Here is a 17,294-nt window from a genome sequence, read left to right on the forward strand (position 1 = left end):
TCCTTTATTCTTTCTCTCCCCCCGCGCATTACATTCTCCAACAGATAAAAGGAATACACTGGCTTTGTTTAACATTCTTATTTACCAATTTCTATCTACCGCATTCCTTGCTCTCGGGCCTTGAGCCCAGTCCTGGGAGGCTTCCAACGGTTCATGTAATCTGGGCGAAATTCCAAGGTTCATGCCCTTGAGAGGAGCTGGGTGTGCCCTGAATGTTGCCAAGTGCATGAACCTTATATGAATCCTACATCCCCTCCTTTTTTGTTTATTTGTGCTCGGCCATCTCATGGTAGTCATCAATTTGCTTTTGCAAGCCAATTAACTCCCGGACAGACAAGGTCATAACTCGTGGAGCCTGCCAGGGCGGGTCTCGACAAAGCCTTAACAAAAAGGAAATACATTGCACACAGCAACAGCAAAAAATAAGCTTAAGAAGGTAAAGTGTAATTGGCCAGGCCCCAATTAGCCATGCTAGAGTACTGGGAAGAGAGGTTCGCGTAAGCAGCGAGCATCATCTCATTCCCAATTTCCTCAGGGTGATGACATACTGGAATAAGGCACGTACCTAACAGTTCTTCAGCTGCTACAAAATCAAATAAACAAAAGTGGGTAACATTTGTATTGAAGCCAATCTTTCCCATAGGTTATATGTCATTCGGGCCCGTAATGGAGGAAGTGCTCCAGAGCCAACCCCTAGCAGGCACAAAAGGCATACAATCAATACAGAATTAGCAGTAATTTGGGCGAGAATTGCCACAAACAAAGTCTCAGGAGTCTCTGGCTGTTGGTTTGCTGCCAGTCTTCGTTGAGCCGCGGCGACCAATGCTTTTACTGCTCCCCATGTCACGGGCTGGCTTGGGACGCTACGCCTCCTCCATTTCCATCCCGCCGTTGTCGACCCGGGAGGCACCGCATTCTCCTCCAAGGTCAGCTGAAACTCCGGTATGGGGTTCGATAGCCCCTGGTGCCACGCCATGCTGTTTCAGTGCCGGTCGCACACACCGGGCCGGAACCCACAACGGTCCTGCAGGGAGAAACACAGCAGCATATCCCCGACCCCAAGTGATTAAAGGCACTGGGCCCAGCCATTGCGGATCGGGCAGCTGACGGTAATAGACACGCAGTCTTTCCAGTACCTCGGACTTATGAAAATGCCAATCCGTGGGGGTCTGCTGATCTGCGTTCAGTGTTAAATTATTTAAAGTAAACAAAAGGATATGCATTTGTTGCTGAATGTCTCCTAAGGTTCGGAGACGCAGCTCCCCTTGTTTTAATTATTTGTTGAGCAAGGTTTTTAGCGTGCGATTTGCACGTTCAACAATAGCTTGGCCTGTGGAATTAAAAGGGATCCCGTGTTTGAGACGGACGTCCCATTGGGCACAAAAGTTGGAGAGGGCTGTGGAGCAATAGGCTGGGGCATTATCCATTTTTATCTGGCTCTGGCGACCCATAACAGCAAAACAGGATAGCAAATGGTGACTAACTTTGGGAGTGGCTTCCCCACGCTGTAGGGTCACCCAGAGGAATCCTGAATAGGTATCAATGGAAACATGTAAAAATGAATAGGGGCGGAATTGTGGCACGTGAGTGACATCCATTTGCCACAGCTGATTCGCTGCGGTACCTCTGGGGTTAACGGCATAAGAAAAGGTAGGGGCAGCAGCGGCACAGTGGGGGCAGGAACGAACAATAGAACGTGCATGATCAGCAGGAATGTAAAACTGTCGGGCCAAAACAGAGGCAGACTGATGAAAAAAGGCATGGCTTTCAATGGGGTCAGAAAAAAGGGAATTTACCTGACCACGTAACGCATGATCAGTGCGCGCATTGCCTTCAGTGAGTAGCCCAGGCAGAGGGGTATGACTGCGAATATGAGCAACAAAATAAGGGAAATTACGAGTGGTGAGGAAATAGTGTAAGGACAAAAACAGGCGAAGAAGGTCCGCATCGACCTGAGGGGTGATGAGGGCAAGGGGTAAATGATCAATTACCTGATAAACATAATGCGTGTCCACGATCAAATTAAAGGGACAATCAGCAAAAAGTTGAAAGGCCAAAATAACAGCAGCTAGTTCCAAGGACTAGTGAAGCTCTCCAAGTGCTGTGCATGCAAATGTTGTTGTACAAGTGAATGAAGAGCTTTCAGCTTTTCTAGGGGGAGGGGCCACTGGTCAATCCATACGGGCTCTAAGGCTTGCCATACCAACGGTAATGCGGATGGCAAGGTGGGCGAGGGAGGATTTTGGGCCATTATATATTAATATCGAGGGTGGTGTCCAGCTTTACAAGTAAGTCACGGCCCCAAATATTGAGGTGGACAGGGAGTACAAAAGGGCGGATTGTAGCAAGGGCACTGCCTCCTGGTTTAGAGACCGTGACCCAAGACAAACTTTGGCGCCCGGGTTTGCTACCCCCGATTCTCCACAACTCTTTAGAAGGAACTGTTGGCCAACTGACCGGCCACTCCGGATCACGAATCACCGTAAGGTCAGCTCCAGTGTCCACCAGCCCTGTAAAAGGAACATTATTTAAGAGAAGTGTTAACTGAGGTTTCGAGGGGTGGACCGACATTGTTAGAGCAACAAGTGGAGAGGACGTGTTGTGAAACGGCAACTGAGACAGCGTCAATCCAAAGCCGTTCCAGCCCCGGGCTCGATCCTCTGCGGCTGGCACCTGATAGGGGACTAAAATCAATTGCGCAATTGACTGTCCACGCGGGAGCGACTGCGGAAGATGGGTCCACACCTGAACCTTAATAACGCCGGTGTAATCATAGAATCATAGAATATCAGGGTTGGAAGGGACCCCTGAAGGTCATCTAGTCCAACCCCCTGCTCGAAGCAGGACCAATTCCCAGTTAAATCATCAAATTCCCAGTTAAATCATCAAATCGGCGTCAATGACCCCTGGGATGACAAAAAAACCCTGTTTCCCAGCGTGTGAGCGAGGGAGAACCAGACCCACAAAACTGGCAGGGAGAGGTCCCGTCACCTGTGTCGGTATGGCGCAAACCTCCCCCGGCAACTGAAAATCAGCGTCCTCCTGCATAATCAAATCAAGCCCTGCACTTCCGGCAGTCGCCGCCCTCATGGAGTCTACAGATTTTAAGGCAGAGGGACAGTTGTCTGAGTGGGAAACACCCCCGTTTGACCCTGGGTTCTGGGGAGACCCGTCATGCGGTTTCCCGACCCGCTACGACACTGATTAGCCCAGTGATAGCCCTTTCGACACTTGAGGCACTTCTTTGAGGGGAGGATGGGTGCCGTCGATGAGCGGCTCTCCCACTGAAAGTGACCCTCCTTACCACAGCGGTAACAATGCTTCCCCTCCTTCCCGCTTTTCCGCATGGCAGCAGCCAGAACCCCAGCTTTATGTGCTTGTGTGCCGATGTTTTGGCACGCCCGCAGCATGTCCAACAGCCCTAGAATGCCAGCGGCTTGTGCCGCCTGGAGAGCACGGCGGCAATCCTCATTCGCATTTTTAACAGGATCTCCTGAGCTGCTGCAGGATTATCCACCTGTCGGAGGATAGCCTCCTGCAATCTGTTGGTAAAATCCATAAAGGACTCTGATGCACCCTGACGGATACTGGCAAAGCTTTTGGTAGGCTTGCCTGAATCCGGGACCTTCCGGAAAGCATGCTGGGCGCAGGCAGAAATAATGGGGAAGACGGCCTGAGGGAGTTGAGACTGCATCTGAACGGTAGCAAACCGGCCCTCCCCTGCCAAGTGCTCATAAATGATACCTTGCTCTCTATATACCTGGGCTTGGCGTTCCGCCATCTGCCGATACTCACTAAGCCAAATAACATACTGACTGGGCGTCACCATCATGCGCAACAGCGCCTTCCAGTCTTCAGGGACCAGGGTGTACCCAGTACTTAGCCCTTCAATGAGACCACGTACATATGTGCTAGTGAGGCCGAACTCGCGAATCGCTTTCTTTACCTCTCTGATCACCGACTAAGGCAAACTGACCCAGTTTGCAACCTGGTTGCCCTGGCCATCATCCTGCCAGGTCACTGGACAAACTGAGACCAGATCAGCCAGCTCCTCTGCTGTAATATCTGAGCGAGTCTTCGCTGCGTGAACCATTTGTTGCACCAGCGAAAGCCCCTGAGCAGACGCGGACGACCCCCCAGGGGGCCCTGGAGCATGGGGCCCCACGGGGGGGACGGTGATCACACACCGGTTCCGGTGGGGAAGGCAAGGGAGGCGGTGGTAATAGAGGCACTGGGGGTGAAGCAGGGGGAGGGATGGTTGCAGGAGCGGACGGGGGTGGCGGGATCGGCAGCCCCTCTGTTGGCGCGGGAGAGGGCCTTTCCGAGGCGACACGCTGTGTCGCATCACCAGGAGGGGGGACGGCTGCAGGAGCGGACGGGAGTGGCGAGAGCACCAGCCCCACGAGGGAGGGCCTGTCCGAGGCGACACGCTGTATCGCGTCGCGGCAGAGGTGCCAGGCATGTAAAGCCTGCACGGGCACCCGAGGCTCTTTGTGCAATGTCTGGCCCAACCGCTCCCCGTCCGCTAGCTTAAGGGTTCCAGCTTCAGGGTACCAGGGCATTGGGCACTCACCTCCTGTAGCAGGAGAGTGAGTTCTCGAGTGGGGCAGTCATGCTGAGCCTTACGCAGCAAATACTGTAGCTCACTGTGGTGTTGCACTTGCAAAGCAGAGAGGGAGCTTCCCATACTTACCACAATGAAAAATACTCACCGGGATCCGCGAAGAGGATGAGTGACGCGTCTGAAACCCTTGCCGGGTGAGGTGAGTGCTGAGGGCCCCACGTTGGGCACCAGTTGTTGTGGTTCAAATACAAGACAGCACAAAGCTTTAAGCAAGCAAACAGGCTGGTCTGCCAACGGACTGCTCTTGTCAGCTTTCCACCCTCTCCTTTATTCTTTCTCTCCCCCCGCGCATTACATTCTCCAACAGATAAAAGGAATACACTGGCTTTGTTTAACATTCTTATTTACCAATTTCTATCTACTGCATTCCTTGCTCTCGGGCCTTGAGCCCAGTCCTGGGAGGCTTCCCATGGTTCATGTCATCTAACTCAGTATCAAACCTAACTCAATGAGGTTTAACTCAACTGAATGAAGTTGATCTTAATTCCATAAGGTTTGTCCAGGATGTTGTAGGACAGAGCCCATCTGTCACAAATACATCTTGTTATGGGCAAGGCTTCCAGGAATCAGCAGAGATTTAAACTGACAGGCGGACTAGCCTTGTCCCACTGAAGTCAATGGGAGCTTTGTTGATGACTCAAATGGTAACGGAACATGGACTTCGATGTTGCGCAAGTGTTGCCATTTGCCGATTCTTTCTCTGGAGTTAGACAATGCAGAGGAATCTTATAAATACTGCCATGTAGGGAGTAATCTGGCTTACTAACTTAGGGAACTGATTCAACACTGACCTAGGTTTGATCCTGCAGACACTTCTGCATGTGTTTAACTTTATACCCAGGAGCAGTCCTTTTGAGGTTAGTGCTGCAGGACTAAGGTCAGAGAGAGGAGAGAGCCACCTGCTGAATCCTCAGCTCTACTTCTTACAGCTCCTAGCATAAGCTTCCATAAGCCGTTGACCAGGGTGTAGGTATTCAATTATAACTGGCTCTCCTAGTTTTTTATGTAGCAGATTTCAATGTTGATTTCTCGCTCAGTTATTTTTAACACTAAGCTACAGTGTTTTCAGCTAATTGGAACATTAAGGAAAACCAATATCAATAAAGCATAGTTGTTCATGTATAGTCTTTGGCACAAACAAACCGTGTTTTCAAGTGTGTTTAAAAAATGCTCCTCGCAATTTTTATTAAAACAGGGTTAAAAAACCATCTCCAGCACAAAATTTGGCAGCTGACCCACAATCAAATTGCTGTGGCTGTGTCAGGTCCTGCCTTCAGGGAGCCTTTGTAAGTCTTGGTCACAATATGACAATCATTTTGGCAAGTAAAAACAAGAAGGGTTGGGTGGTAGGAAATCATGTGATTTTTTTTAAGATGCTGCTTTCCAAAGAGAGGCACGAAACCATCATAATGAATGATAACTGCCAGGCTCCAGGGCTTCCCCGGAGTGCTGGCAGGAAGGATATCAAAGCAGTGTGTTTTAATGGGAATGCTACGATATCTTCCTGGCACAAACTAGCAGGAGCCTGGTGGCATTCCAATGACACACAGCAAAACATCACTTCCAGCATCCCCCCCTCCCCCAACTTAAAACAAATTTTGCTATTTTTTTGCTTTAGTGTGGTGTCATACATTGAAACACAAAACTCTAATTATAAATGGACCAGCAGTTCTCAAACTTCATTGCACCATGACCCCCTTCTGACAACAAAAATTACGACATGACCCCAGCAGGGTCCCACCTGAGCCCTGCTGCCTCGGGGCAGGGTGGGTAAAGCCCAAGCTCCACCGCTCTGGGCAGGGGCCAAAGCTGAAGCCGAAGGACTTCAGCCACAGGCAGGAGGCCTGTAACTTGAGCCCTGTTGTCCAGGGCTGAAGCCCTCAGGCTTTGGCCCTGGATGGTGTGGCTCAGGCTTCAGCCCTGGGCCCCAGTAAGTCTAAGCCAGTCCTGGCAACCCCATTAAAATTGGGTTGCAACCCACTTTTGGGTCCCAGCCCACAATTTTAGAACTGCTGAAATAAATATAGGTCAAGCCTCTGCTGAATTTAGGCAGGGAGGGTCACCTGGTGGACAGAGAAGAGTGGAACTGGATGCCAGTGTTGTAGTCCTGATCTGACCACTGCTTTACTATGTGACCTGTGGTAATTCACTGAGCCTTTGTGTGCTGTAGCTTTCTCATCTGTAAAATGGGAGATGAATTTCTACCTCAGGCAGGTACAGTGAGATGGAGTTCATTTTTTGTAAAGAAAAATTCCTATTGACTTCACATGGTGCCAGGATTTCACCCTTTGAGTTCTTTGGATAAAGTCACTATTACTACAATGTTTTGCAAAACATTCTTGTCATAAATATAAACGGAAGGGTAAACCCCTTTAAAATCCCTCCTGGACAGAGGAAAAATCCTCTCACCTGTAAAGGGTTAAGAAGCTAAAGGTAACCACGCTGGCACCTGACCAAAATGACCAATGAGGAGACAAGATACTTTCAAAAGCTGGGAGGAGGGAGAAAAACAAAGGGTCTGTGTCCATCTGTATGATGCTTTTGCCAGGGATAGAACAGGAATGCAGTCTTAGAACTTAGTAAGTAATCTAGCTAGGTATGTGTTAGATTATGATTTCTTTAAATGGCTGAGAAAATAGCTGTGCTGAATAGAATGAATATTCCTGTCTGTGTGTCTTTTTTGTAACTTAAGGTTTTGCCTAGAGGGATTCTCTATGTTTTGAATCTAATTACCCTGTAAGGTATCTACCATCCTGATTTTACAGAGGTGATTCCTTTTTACTTCTATTAAAAGTCTTCTTGTAAGGGAACTGAATGCTTTTTCATTGTTCTAAGATCCAAGGGTTTGGGTCTGTGGTCACCTATGCAAATTGGTGAGGATTTTTACCAAACCTTCCCAGAAAGTGGGGTGAAAGGGTTGGGAGGATTTTTGGGGGGAAAGACGTTTCCAAACTATGTTTTTTCAGGAACCCAGATAAAGTTTGGTGGTGGCAGTGGAAGTCCAAGGGTAGAATAGTTTGTACCTTGGGGAAGTTTTAACCTAAGCTGGTAAAAGAAAGCTCAGGAGGTTTTCATGCAGGTCCCCACATCTGTACCCTAGCGTTCAGAGTGGGGAAGGAACCTTGACAATTCTCTCTCTGCCCCCCAGCTACTGAGGTTCTGCAAAACTAAAATTGTCCCAGAGTTTTGCTCAGCATAAAACAGTAGAAGTGAGGAGTTGTGTGAAAAAGGTAGTGATAAGAAACTGATAGCACAAAGCAGCCAGCATGGAGAGGTAGAGAATCTTTGTCAAGAATTATAACATTCAAAAACCAGTCAGAGAACACTTCAATCTCTCTGGTCACTCGATTACAGACCTAAAAGTGGCAATACTTCAACAAAAAAACTTCAAAAACAGACTCCAATGAGAGACTGCTGAATTGGAATTAATTTGCAAACTGGGTACAATTAACTGAGGCTTGACTAGAGACTGGGAGTGGATGAGTCATTACACAAAGTAAAACTATTTCCCCATGTTTATCCCCCCCAACCCCCCACTGTTCCTCGGACGTTCTTGTCAACTGCTGGAAATGGCCCACCTTGATTATCACTACAAAAGGCTCCCCCCCACACCCGCTCTCCTGCTGGTAATAGCTCCACCTTAAGTGATCACTCTGGTTACAGTGTGTATGGTAACACCCATTGTTTCGTGTTCTCTATGTATATAAATCTCCCCACTGTATTTTCCACTGAACGCATCCGATGAAGTGAGCTGTAGCTCACGAAAGCTCATGCTCAAACAAATTTGTTAGTCTCTAAGGTACCACAAGTCCTCCTTTTCTTTTTGTGAATACAGACTAACACGACTGCTACTCTGAAATTTGTCAAGGTCCTAATCTAGGTCTTTGCTTTGGGAATGACCTTCCATTGGATGGTCCACAGCCTGCCCCACTGCTATGCTTCACACAGGTGCGTGGGCTGTGGCACTGAAGCATGAACCATCCTGGGAATTCTCCTGCTCCCTAGCCTTCTCCATCCCACAGAGAAGGAAGTAGAAAATTGCCCTCTTTCCCCAAGGCCGTTGATTGAGCTGTCAGGTGCAAGAGAGGAAGGGCAGGGTGTAAAAAATGAGATGGGGACAGGGTAATGCGACAGCAGGGAAAACAAATAAGGCCTCCTAAAATCCACCAGACCAACAGGAGAATCCATTAAAAGCCAGCATATTCTCAGCCAAGCCAAGACACCCAGTTAGCTAACTCTCACCAATCACCAGATACTGAAGGACCGTCTGTCCTGGAACAGAGAAGCCAGATACTAGATCATCATGTTACTGATGGATTTACTTAGGCAGCCTGGAGGACTTCTCCTCTGCTCTTTTCCAGCAGGAGGCCTCCGGACCTAGTCCACCCTGTCACAAAAACAAACAAGATAAAAAGGGAGTTAGCTCCGACCCACTCTTCCCTGAAATCCATTAAGGACTTATAAAAAGAAAAGACTTTCCAATCACTGCTGATGAAAAAGTTCTCAGACCTCAAAGAATCTCAGGCATTGGTATTTCTCATTTAGGAGATGTCAGAAATGAGGTGATTGTCAGCCTGTTTCTCCCATACCCATTTTATCCCTTTTGGTCTCTGCTGTTGTACTCTGGTCCTCTTCTGCTTCTTGTCTTTAAACTTTACAGTGCAAATGGGACAGAAATTAAAAGAGCAGTTATGAGCGATACACACCACAATCTAAGATTTGTATTTATTATACAGCACATAATAACAATGGTGTTTGTGTGTGTCTGTGCGGAGGGGTTGTTTTTATTTTGTTCTGCTACCATACCATAGAAGTGTGAGAATTGAGAGCAGGGAAATAGACATTTGCAAATGAGTAAAAAGCTTTCACTGAATATTAAAAACACTCTTGTGACTCAACTGTGTTTAGAACTGAATTCAGCTTTTTTTTTTTTTTTTTTGCAAAAGCTGAAATACTAACAGGTTTGATGAAACAGCCCATGCATATACATGATCACAGTTGGCACTAACTGAAACATTATAGGAATTGCCATGGAAATTGAGAAAAGGAAAGCCAGTGCCAGTATACATTAGATATCCCCCAGGAATTTAGTTGGGCTAATGGTTATGTTTCTATTGAAGATACCAGCTAATTGCTGCAGGGTTTCCTTACAGAACTAATAGTAGTCTAATGGCTGTTCTTAGTCAATATCATTAGACTCCCATAGCATTCCTTGCTGCATATAACATTTATACCCATTCTGTAATGGTAGCTACAGTGGCTACTGAGGCAAGCAGAACGCTGGTTCTCTGACCTCTGCGGACTGTGAGATGTAGAACATGCCCACCCAGCCACTGAGAATGGAAAACACAAGGAGAAGCAAACACAGATTTCAGGTAGCAGATGCAAATCAGAAGCTGAAGACACCGAAGAAGGAACTATTTTCTGACCAAGCAGCAGTTGCGTGATCAGAAGGCCCGTGAGCTTTACTAATTGGCTACATTGGTTTGTGCTTTTTATTTCCAGCTGGTATCATCTTGTATTTAAATCGGCTTTAAAAAAAAACCCAACAACATAAAAGGAAGATGTCACAGTAGCCAAAGCCAGTTGTATGACAAAGGTTATGGAGCTTTTGTAACTCTGCCTCATGTCACACGATGGGGATGAGGAAATAAAACTAAGACTCCTTCCAGCACTCTGGAAGTCACGCCTTTATTACACAGTCCAGAAGCTTTAGTTTTTGCACAATACAATCAAACATCAGTTTTTAAGGCCGCTCAATATATGTCACTAAGTCAAGACAGCAAAGGAAACAGATTGTACATCTTTGACAGAGTTTCTCTCACTGAATTAGTAGTCTCCCAACTAACAGAAATATTTCTGTGCACAGGTAATTTCTAATCTGTTGCTTATATAGTGGTTCGACAACTACGCCACAGCTGTTCAAAATTATTTTAACTGGGAAAAAAACCCATTACACAACACCTCAAGCCAATTTTGTTTTTTAATACAGTCTATCAACTGTGACCGATGTGGATAGCCGGTAGATTTCACTGCAGTAAGGGTGACCCATGATGATCTAATGCTGGCTGCTACCCCCTTTATGCCATTTTCAGTTGGCAAATGGTTCTTCTCTCCCATGCTCCTTGTTGTATTTACCACCAGCTTCTTTAGGCTATCACATCTTAAAGGCAACATTTGTGTTTCCGTGATACTTCAGTGGCACACATTTTAGACATAATTCACAGACAAACAGCCCTCGTTTGGAAAGTCCTCCTTAGAATGTTGACTCCACTTGTGGGGTTTCAGGACAGATACATTGTCATGCTTCCAGTACACTGACCTATTCATCCAGTAAGCTGCTCAATGGACAGCATTAGCACAACATAGCATCAAATACTAAAACTCACTTTGTACAGTGTAATGAAAGCATTCTCTACACAGTTACAACAGGATTATGGCATGCAGTACAAAAATCCACACTCCTAGCTCTGTAACGAGCTAGCTGATCCCCTCATACAAAAACCTCCCAACTGGTTTTCCTTTGTGAGAGTTGTGGCATATTGGAAAATTGTGCTGGAATTTGTAGGCTGCCACTTTAATTGTAAGGGGGTTTCCTGTTCCTGCTTGCAGGCTAGGGTTATTCTGGGGGAAAGCATCCTATGAGAGTCAGTCTGGAATGAACCAGCCTGGAACAGGGTGGAATGAATTGTGCCTTTTTGCTTTAGGGAGCAGACTGCTTTGTCTCTCTCAGTTTCTGGTTATTGTATTTTGTGTTATCCTCTGGAGGGTCTAATAATAAAAGTCGTGTTACGTGGCAACCTGCCAGCAACAGCATTAGATGTTTTTAATCTAGTCTCTGTGCGTATACCATGAACATACACAGGAGTGTCCCTCAGTTTAGATCCCCATCCACCCTGATCCACCTCCCTTTTCTGCTATTAAGGGTTGATATCAAAAATAATGACTCAGGAAGCTTGAGGGCATCAGACAATTTTAGTTTTGAAAATAAATCCCCCCTGCCCCCATGGGATTTGAAAACTTCTGGTACTATTGTTAGTTTATTAATTTTTGGGGGGAGGGGGAAAGGGGGCTTAAGTCTTTCAGCAGGCCACAACTAGGGGGAGGTGTGATGCAGAGAGAACATGACACCAGAATGTCAGTCTCTAGTAATCAGAGAGCTTGATGCCAATCAGGTATTGACTCATTCAGAGGACATAGCGGTTACTTCATAGCTTTGTTGTATAATTAACAAAAGACACAGCAGAGGATCATTATCCACAGTTTCATCACAAGTTCATCTTTCCTTCTGGAGGACACATGGAAGTAGAAACATGGGCATTAGTAAATCTAGATTTTACTCTTGGCACTGAGCAAGTTACAACTTCTGTCTGGCTCAGTCTCCACTCTGTAAAATAGAAATAATACCCATTGCTAATACTGATTTATTCATGCTTATAAGTACTATGAGCTCCCTGGATGGAAGGTTTTATAGAAGCACAAAGTATTATAATTATCCCCAAGTCCTCCATCATAGAGAGTTCCGTTTCTATGTTCAGCTTCTGGCTCAGTGCTCTGTTTCCCAGTTCCAGATTTATTTCTCTAAAGGGCCGATGAACAGAGATGATAGGCTATATCCTTTGCAGCTAGGTCTCTCACCTAGAAATTCAGCCGCATTTAGGCCATCATCCAAAAAGGCATTGAAGTATATACTTAACCTTAGGCATGTGAATAGTTCCAAAGAAGTCAGTAGGAGGGTCTTACTGGCTTTCTGGACAAGTTACCAAGATTCACCTAATCTGTTCTCCAGTGATAGCACACGTCCTTACTGGCTGATGAACTGGGCAGCTGTAATCAGGTTATCTGCCAGTTTGCTTTGCAACCAAAGCCCTAGCATTGAGCCATCGTGTGGCTAAATACAGCACCCCTCTCTTCCTTCTGCTCACGGCTGTTTCCCATTCCCTTTGAACTGCAGGCTGATACTGCTGAGTCTTCAGATACTTCTTATCCTTTTTCTTTAGCCAGCCAGTCAGGCAGCAACATAGGAGCCAGCAAACAGAGCTGTAAACAGGGGCATTTGAGTGGGAGCTCTGTTGGAGGAGAAAGTATTTGTGTTTGGTTTGGTATTTGTAGGTGTAGAGGCTTGCAGGGGCTTTGTGCTGGGAGAGAAGCTGAGCCCTGATTAGGGGGTGGGGCTTCTCTGACTAGGGGCCCTATAAAGGGAGCCAGCCAGTCAGGCCGTGGCACAGGAGCTAGCAAACAGAGCCTTAAACAGGGGAGTTTGTCTTGTAGTGCTTGTTTTTTGCTGTGGGTGCTGGTGTTTGGGTGGGGTTTGTGTTTCCCAGATTAGCAGGATTTAGGTGGGAAGGCTGTGACAGATACAGAGGCAGCAGTGGGAGTGACCCATGTAGCGGAAGACACAATGAAGATGACTGGATGTGGAAGCTGCGGTATGTACATGATTCTGGAGGGGGTACCTGGTAAGAGTTTTGTCTGCATGAAATGCCGCCTGATAGAGCTGATGGAAGAAAAGATCTGAGGATTGGAGATGCAGGTGGAAAGTCTGGTTGAGTTTAGAAGGGGGTTTGAGTGGATTATGGAGCAAAGACATGAGGCAGCTGAAGGGAAAAGCTCAGACTTGCAGATGGAAGCAGGACTGAAGAATTCTGAGGGGAGATTGCTGGGTGAAGAAAATGGACAGTGGAAGTATGTGATTAAGAGAAACAGGCAGAGGAAACAACGGGCTAGTGAAGGAGAAATAGAGCTCAAGAACAGGTTTGCAGAGTTGGAAAATGAAGAAGGGGCTCAGCAGGTGGTCACTGAAGGTGGAAGGGCAAGGAAGAAGAGAAGAGCGGCTAGCCCTATAGGAAAAGGGGAAGAGTCAATGGAGACTACACCAAATATGAGCCCCAGGAGGATACAGGATGGGTTGAAGAGGATTACAAGGGAGAATAGGAATGGAAAGAACTTGCAGCCAGAGGGAACAGGGGATAGACCAGAGAATCGCACCGTCACCAGGAAAAGGCAGATCTACGTGATCGGGGACTCCTTTCTGAGAAGGATAGACAGGCCTGTAACCAGAGCTGACCCAGAGAATAGAAGGGTGTGCTGTCTTCCAGGTGCTAAGATATGGGATGTGGACCTGAGGTTGAAAAGGATCCTAAAGGGAGAGGGAAAAAATCCACTGATTGTCGTTCAGATGGGAACAAACGATACTGGTAGATTCTCGCTGGAACATATCAAAGGACACTATGCCAGGCTGGGGAAGAAGCTTAAGGAAATCGAGGCTCAGGTGATCTTCAGTGAGATTCTGCCTGTTCCTAGAGAAGGGCAACAAAGGTTTGACAAGATTATGACTATCAACAGATGGCTTCGGCAGTGGTGCTATAAGGAGGGCTTTGGGATGTATGGCCATTGGGAGGCATTCATGGACAGAGGACAGTTCTCTCGGGATGGACTTCATCTGAGTAGGGAAGGAAATAGACTTCTAGGATGGAGGTTGGCACAACTGATTAAGAGAGCTTTAAACTAGGAATTTGGGGGAGATGGTTGGGAGATGTCCAGGTAATCTCCATGCCGGATTTTAGCATTGAGAGGGAAGAAAACAAAGTAAGAAAGGATACATCCACGGGTAGGAGAATGTATATAAGGAGGAAGGGCAGTGTGGATTCCAGTCTAATAGGTCATACTGGCTGTAGAATGACCGTGCCTAATCGGGTAAAGAATGTGAGCGAGGCCAAACAGCAAAAATTAAGATGTTTGTACACGAATGCGAGGAGCCTAGGTAACAAAATGGAGGAACTAGAGCTACTGGTACAGGAAGTGAAACCAGACATCATAGGGCTAACAGAAACATGGTGGAATACTAGTCATGACTGGACAACAGCTATTGAAGGGTATGTGCTCTTTAGGAAAGACAGAAATAAACGTAAAGGTGGTGGAGTAGCACTGTATATCAATGATGAGGTAGATGGAAAGAAATAAGAAGCGATGGAATGGACAAGACAGAGTACGTCTGGGCAAAAATCACATTGGGGAAGAAAACTATGAGAGCCTCCCCTGTGATAGTGCTTGGGGTGTGGACCGCCGGGATCTAATTTGGATATGGATCGAGCCCTCTTTAATGTTTTTAATGAAGTAAATACTAATGGAAACTGCATGATCATGGGAGACTTTAACTTCCCAGGTACAGACTGGAGGACAAGTGCTAATAATAATAATAGGGCTCAGATTTTCCTAGATGCGATAGCTGATGGATTCCTTCATCACATAATTGCTGAACCGACTAGAGGGGATGCCATTTTAGATTTGGTTTTGGTGAGTAGTGAGGACCTCATAGAAGAATTGGTTGTAGGGGACACCCTTGGCTCAGGTGATTATGAGCTAATTCAGTTCAAACTGAACGGAAGGATAAACAAAAATAAATCTGACTAGGGTTTTTGATTTCAAAAGGGCTGACTTTCAAAAATTAAGGAAATTAGTTAGGGAAGTGGATTGGACTGAAGAACTTATGGCTCTAAAGGCCGAGGAGGCCTGGGATTACTTCAAGTCAAAGCTGCAGAAGCTATCGGAAGCCTGCATCCTAAGAAAGGGGAAAAAATTCATAGGCAGGAGTTGTAGACCAAGCTGGATGAGCAAGCATCTCAGAGAGGTGATTAAGAAAAAGCAGAAAGCACACAGGGAGTGGAAGATGGGAGGGATTAGCAAGGAAAGCTATGTTATTGAGGTCAGAACATGTACGGATAAAGTGAGAGAGGCTAAAAGTCAAGTAGAGTTGGACCTTGCAAAGGGAGTTAAAACCAATAGTAAAAGGTTCTGTAGCCATATAAATAAGAAGAAAACAAAGAAAGAAGCAGGACCGCTAAACATTTAGGATGGAGTGGAGGTTAAGGATAATCTAGGCCCAATATCTAAACAAATACTTTGCCTCAGTCTTTAATAAGGCTAATGAGGATCTTAGGGATAATGGTAGCATGACAAATGGGAATGAGGATATGGAAGTAGATATTACCATATCTGAGGTAGAAGCAAAACTTGAACAGCTTAATGGGACTAAATCGGGGGGCCAAGATAATCTTCATCCAAGAATATTAAAGGAATTGGCACATGAAATTGCAAGCCCATTAGCAAGAATTTTTAATGAATCTGTAAACTCAGGGGTTGTACTGTATGACTGGAGAATTGCTAACATAGTTCCTATTTTGAAGAAAGGAAAAAAAAAAAGTGATCCGGGGAACTACAGGCCTGTTAGTTTGACATCTGTAGTATGCATGGTCTTGGAAAAATTTTTGAAGGAGAAAGTAGTTAAGGATATTGAGGTCAATGGTAAATGGGACAAAATACAACATGGTTTTACAAAAGGTAGGTCGTGCCAAACCAACCTGATCTCCTTCTTTGAGAAAATAACAGATTTTTTAGACAAAGGAAATGCAGTGGATCTAATTTACGTAGATTTCAGTAAGGCATTTGATACAGTGCCACATGGGGAATTATTAGTTAAATTGGAAAAGCTGGGGATCAATATGAAAATTGAAAGGTGGATAAGGAATTGGTTAACAGGGAGACTACAGCGGGTCATACTGAAAGGTGAACTGTCAGACTGGAGGGAGGTTACCAGTGGAGTTCCTCAGGGATCTGTTTGGGGACCAATCTTATTATTACTGACCTCGGCACAAAACGTGGGAGTGTACTAATAAAGTTTGCAGATGATACAAAGCTGGGAGGAATTGCCAATTTAGAGAAGGACCAGGATATCATACAGGAGGATCTGGATGACCTTGTAAACTGGAGTAATAGTAATAGGATGAAATTTAATAGTGAGAAGTGTAAGGTCATGCATGTAGGGATTAATAACAAGAATTTTAGTTATAAGCTGGGGATGCATCAATTAGAAGTAATGGAGGAGGAGAAGGACCTCTGAGTACTGGTTGACCACAGGATGACTATGAACTGCCAATGTGATATGGCTGTGAAAAAAGCTAATGCAGTCTTGGGATGCATCAGGCGAGGTATTTCCAGTAGAGATAAGGAGGTTTTAATACCGTTGTACAAGGCACTGGTGAGATCTCATCTGGAATACTGTGTGCAGTTCTGGTCTCCCAAGTTTAAGAAGGATGAATTCAAACTGGAACAGGTACAGAGAAGGGCTACTAGGATGATCCGAGGAATGGAAAACCTGTCTTATGAAAGGAGACTCAAGGAGCTTGGCTTGTTTAGCCTAACCAAAAGAAGGTTGAGGGGAGATATGATTGCTCTCTATAAATATCAGAGGGATAAATACCGGAGAGGGAGAAGAATTATTTAAGCTCAGTACCAATGTGGACACAAGAACAAATGGATATAAATTGGCCATCGGGAAGTTTAGACTTGAAATTAGACAAAGGTTTCTAACCATCAGAGGAGTGGAAGGCAGTGGGGGCAAAAGACCTATCTGGCTTCAAGGTTAAACCCAGAAGTTTATGGAGGAGGTGGTATGATGGCATAACATGATTTTGGCAATTAACCGACCTTTAACTATTCATGGTAAATAGGCCCAATGGCCTGTGATGGGATATTAGATGGGGTGGGATCTGAATTACTACAGAGAATTCTTTCCTGGGTATCTGGCTGGTGAATCTTGCCCACATGCTCAGGGTTCAGCTAATCGCCATATTTGGGGTTGGGAAGGAATTTTCCTCCAGGGCAGATTGGA

General features: G+C 45.8%; 1 long non-coding RNA gene across 1 annotated transcript in view; it reads right to left on the reverse strand.

The window, feature by feature from the left end:
• Positions 1-3,481: 3,481 nt before the first annotated feature.
• LOC144270146 (uncharacterized) overlaps positions 3,482-17,294 on the reverse strand; it is a 39,210-nt gene continuing 25,397 nt past the window's right edge. Inside the window, exon 3 of the long non-coding RNA XR_013347113.1 lies at positions 3,482-9,011. This is a non-coding gene — a long non-coding RNA (uncharacterized LOC144270146). The remainder of the gene's footprint in view (positions 9,012-17,294) is intronic.

The sequence above is a fragment of the Eretmochelys imbricata genome, chromosome 9, assembly GCF_965152235.1.
Source record: "Eretmochelys imbricata isolate rEreImb1 chromosome 9, rEreImb1.hap1, whole genome shotgun sequence".
Lineage (NCBI taxonomy): Eukaryota > Metazoa > Chordata > Testudines > Cheloniidae > Eretmochelys > Eretmochelys imbricata.